The 5485-nt window shown below is 31.4% G+C and overlaps 1 pseudogene; it reads left to right on the top strand.

Annotated features, from left to right (window-relative positions):
* Positions 1-951: 951 nt before the first annotated feature.
* Positions 952-3953, top strand: LOC114172488 (annotated as a pseudogene).
* The last annotated feature ends 1532 nt before the right edge of the window (positions 3954-5485 follow it).

Consider the following 5485-nt stretch of genomic DNA (forward strand, 5'->3'; position numbering starts at 1 on the left):
ATATAAATGATATTATTTAATATTGATCTAATATTTAGAATATTTTAATGTAAATGATATGGAGGAAATAAATATCCGTTAAATAATAGTATTTAAATGTATTTTTACTAAAGGTTATTCGCTTATTGTTTACATATTTAAAATTCATTAATTTAATTATTTTATTTGTATGTTTAAATTATTGTCTTAGATATTAATGACAAGTTTTACTTATACATATATACATTACTAAAAATTCTCATATTACATGAAATTTTTCTTGCAAATTTGTTAAAAAATTTGCAAGAAAAGACCTTTTCTGTCATTTTTTCTAAAATTTTAGTTGGCAGGTAATTCTTTCGTGGTAATCATTTCCTACAAAATTAAAAATTTAAAATATTTCTTACAAAATTTGTTGCGAAAAGTGTTTTATACAATATATTTTGCAATAAAATTAGTAACAATTTCTTGAAAAAAAAATTTCTCAAAAAATTTGTAAGTATTTCCTACAAAAAGATTTTCAAAACAAAATTGGCATGTAGTGATATATATATATATAATATATATATATATATATAATATATATATTATATATATATATATATATATATAAACATTAAGTATAATCTCAATACATTTTTCAATATAATTAATAATGAATTTCAATCTATTATTAAATATAATGTTTATCACATTTAATTAATGTCAATTTTGTTTTGGTAATGACGTAACTTATTTATTACATTAATAAATTCACTAAACAATTATTTAATATTTATGAATAAACATTAATATCATGAAATTCAACAATATTTCCCACAAAAGTAAGCAGATAAAAAAAAGAAAAGATGCTCTTACTGTGTAGACTGAGACACATTCTTTCTTTCCTTGTCACCACTACACCATCTACGTGTTTTTCTCTATAAATACGAAAATGTCACCAATAGAAAATGAACAGAACAAGGTGTTTTGCATAAATCGTGTTTGAATGGAGCATTTGGGCGAGGTTGGTTTAAAGCGTGAGAATGGAGTCAGAATGTGTGATGGAAAAGAGTGTTTTGAGAACGAGAGCAGCACAACTTCCATTGAAGATGCTGTGAAAGTGTTGTTGATGGGTTTAGGAGAAGATATCAATAGAGAAGGCATTAGAAAGACACCACTTCGTGTTGCCAAAGCCCTTCGTGAAGGAACCAGAGGTGACCATTCATTCATTTTCTATTTGCTTAGTTATAATGAAAGTTTATAATTTATACCATATGTTTGTTTGGAGATATATAGACCTAAACTTGTGTTATTTTAAACCTAAATCTATAGTTATACAAATAATTTTAAAAATAACATTACATTTTGAAATGTTTCGTTTTTTTTTTAAACCTAGGCGAAAAGTAGTTCAATAATTTTTTTTCCGAAGTATTTTTTTAGAAGAGTCTGAAAGTATGAAATTATCATTTTTTTTGGTTCATTTTTGAAAAAGTAACTTACAGGATTTTTTGTTAAAACGAAAAATAATCCTATTTTTCGTTTGTGTTATTCCAATGGTGGAATGAATATTTTACTTTTTCAATTAAATGATTTTTTTTATAAAATTTATATTTTACTTCTTTGGATGGGCCTGCACACATTGTACGCTTGTTTTAAACCATAACTTCTTTGGATGTGCATTTACACGTTGTAAGATGCCGACTATTTCTGTCATCCAATCAAAACCATCCTTTATTTTACTTTTTATATTTTATATTTTATATTCTAAACCTTTCACTGATATTTTATGACACCCATTTTTTGTATAATAAAATAAATTACATTTTTAACAAAAAACTCAAATTTATTAATCTTGTTAAGCCTCATGCAGTGTTTAAGACAATTAAATAGATACTTAACCTTTAGTAATTGACATGTATATATATTTATAAAAAAAATACTAATGATAATATATATTTATCCTTTATTTATTTTTCTGTTAAAGTCCACTATATGAGCACCTAATTTGATTAATGCTAACTACACTTAATTAGAAGAAACTGTTATTCCCAGTAGCAATTTAAGTAAATATTTATTTTGAACTGCAATTGTCATCTTTGTGACGACTTTAGTATAATTGAACTTGAATGAAAATTGCTATCCTTTTGACAATTTCAATAATTGAATTTTAAATTAAAGATGTCATCTCTAAAGACTTTAGTGTAATTTATTTTAATTTAAAATTAATTACAAAACTCAAAAGTCGAAAAACTGACGACTTTAATTCAAAATCAGTTACACTGAAATCGACAAAGAGTATGATAACTTGAGTTTAAAATTAAATTACTCAGGAAATTTTAACTGAAGTCATCGGTAGAAGAACAGACGATTTATTCTTATTAAGTTTATTAGAATTAACCAATTAGGTCCTTATGACATGGATCTAATTTACAAAAAGTCACCGTTTGTTTTGACAACTACTTCAAAACAAAGTTATGCTTACTTCAAATCGTGCAGGTAATCTTTTTCAAAGAGAACCCAATTTGTAATTTTGGAAACAAATTGAACCCTCATGAATAAAAAAACTTAGAACTTAAGATACTTTTTAAAACAATATGTACCAGAATTATTGATAAGAAGCTCTTATGATATTTCAGGTTATGTTCAAAGTGTGAAGGAAATTGTGGAAGGTGCATTATTCCCTGAAGCTGGTCTAGACCCATACCGAATTCGCTGGTGATGCAGGTGGAGTAGGTGGAGTTGTGATTGTGAGGGACCTTGAGTTTTACTCCTACTGTGAGTCTTGCATGCTACCATTCTATTTCAAGTGCCATCTGGGGTATGTCCCTTCTGCACAAAGAGTTCTCGGTTTAAGCAAACTCTCTCGTGTCACCAATGTGTTTGCAAAACGTCTCCAAGAACCTCAAAGACTTGCAAATGAGGTGTGTTCTGCTTTGCATGAAGGAATTCAACCCACAGGTGTTGCTGTTGTGCTTCAATGCAAACACATTCCCTTTTCAGACATGGAATCAAACTCTCTTGGCTCAAACCACAAAGGGGTGATGGGGATACTGGTTTCTTCTGGTTCTGGTGTTTTTGAAAACAAAGATGCAAACTTGTGGGCTGACTTTTTTGGCCTTCTACAATTTAGGGGCATTGAGAAGGACAAAATTCATGATAAGGGGTCAATGGACGACCAATGTTGGTGTCCTTCTTTGTCTTCTAAAGTCTCATCCGAGAACGAAGAGCTGAACCCTGCTATGCTCACTGCAGTAGCTTCAATTCTCAAGTCTTTAGGCGAGGATCCAACTAGGAAGGAATTAGAAGGGACTCCTGCTAGGTATACCAAATGGCTGATCAACTTCAAGTGTAGTAGCATTGAGAGGGCGCTGAATTGTTGGCTTGGGATTCGGACAAATGGTGCTTTGATCACTAATGAGGGGTTAGGTTTTGATGAAAAGCTACACTCAGAGCTGAACTTGCCTTTTCTGTCACAGTGTGAGCATCATTTGCTTCCATTTCATGGTGTTGTTCACATAGGATACTTCGTTTCCAAAGGGTTTCATCCCATTGAGAAAACCCTTTTGCAGTCAATAGTGCATTTTTATGGTATTAAGTTGCAGGTTCAAGAAAGACTCACCAAGCAGATTGCAGAAACTATTTCCCCACTGATTGGTGGAAATGTGATAGTTGTTGTGGAAGCAAGTCACACATGCATGATTTCTAGAGGAATTGAGAAATTTGGAAGTAATACAGCTACCATTGCAACATTGGGATGCTTTTGTACTGACCTTGGAGCAAGAACCTCATTCTTGGAGAGTATTCCAAATGACAAATACATCTCTTTAAGATAGTTGATGATTGTTTAGCTCCATTCTGAAGGGTTTCTCAATTGTTCATTTTTCATCATTCTATGTATATTTAAGGTTTCACCAGTATCGTTGTCGTTGTAATATAATGTCGATCGTGTTCAGTATGATGTGGGAATATTAAAAGTCCAGATAAGAATTGAAATTTACTCTCTAATGTCTTTAATATGAATTTGGATTTTCTGCTGGATTTTTTTGTGCTGTTTCTCTACTATGCTTTCATAATACACTAATTACCACCAATCTTGACGTTTTAAAATATATTACAAAGATATTTAAAATACCAACACAGTGTATTTCTAATGCTCAGTAGAGGACAACACCAAAAAAACCAGTAGAGAATCTGGACTCCTTTAATATTGATAGGTTCGGAATAATTTATAAAGGAGGAAAAAGACGAATAATTGAATATGATCGTTATAACCTTTTTGAGTGTAATTTTGATTTTTTTTAAAGCTGTCTTTTTAACATACTATTATAAATAGTCAGAGGTTATAGGAAAAAGTTAGTTTTGGATTTTTTTGAAAGAAGGTTTGGTAGGAGAGTGAGAATCTCTCAAAGTTTCCTCAGTTGTAATATGGAATTCTGGCTTTTACTTTATTGGCAGAAGCTGTGTTGTTAAATAAAAGTAATCAAAAATTGATCTTGATTGTTTTATATTACTAATTGTTTCTATCAATTAGTATTCAGAGCACCTTCTAGGTTCTATGGGAAGGGTTCATTAGAGAATGGTGCATACCACAATGGAGTCAGGCAGGGATAGGGTTGAAAAAATGGTCCAAAATATGGTTCAAGATCGGGACAAACAGGAAAATGAGTCACATCAGCGGTTCCAACATTAAAAGATTTGATTCGTGGCCTTACAATGGTGGTGGAGAAAATATCGTCAACAAGAAAATAGGACAAAGAAGATAATTCAGTCACAAATGGAGAGCGTTCTACATCTTCATCAAGATGGAGAAAACTGGATATTCCAGTTTTTATAGGAGAAGATGCTTATGGATGGACTTGTAGGTTGGAACGATATTTTCGTTTAAAGGAGGTAACAAAGGAAGAAAGAGTGCATGTTGTGCTGATTACTTTGGAAGGAAAGGCTTTGAATTGGTTCAAATGGTGGGAAACGTGTAATCCCAAGCCTACATGGGATGATTTCAAGATTGTAGTGGTTCGCAGATTTCAACTAACCATGTTGGATAATTTGTTTGAGATTTTGATTTGCTTAAAACAAATAGGTCTGGTTGAGTTGTATATTGAAAATTTTGAACAATATACTGGGTTCTTGAAAAAAGTGGAGCAAGATTATTTGATAGCCATTTTCTTGAACGAGGTAAAAGATGATATCAAGGTTGAAGTGAAAGTATATGAACCACGAAGTCTTGTTGAACTAATTAATGATGAAAGCTAAAATGGCGGAGGAAAAAAAATTAGAGTTACATCTAAAAGCAGAAGTCGAGGGGTTGGTAGCAACAATTCAGGGGCCAAATCATATTCAACCATTAATTAGAACTTTTTCAAGAGAATGTCGTAACTCAGTAGCTCCTAGTACTACCAATAAGGAAAAGGGGGAGAGTAGTGAGGTGTCTATAAGAAATTTAGGTGGGTTACGACAACGAGGAGCCCCTTTTCGAAAATGTCAGATGCAAAATTACAAGACAAGATGAGAAAAGGGTTATGTT

Source organism: Vigna unguiculata, unplaced genomic scaffold (assembly GCF_004118075.2).
Source record: "Vigna unguiculata cultivar IT97K-499-35 unplaced genomic scaffold, ASM411807v1 contig_611, whole genome shotgun sequence".
NCBI lineage: Eukaryota > Viridiplantae > Streptophyta > Magnoliopsida > Fabales > Fabaceae > Vigna > Vigna unguiculata.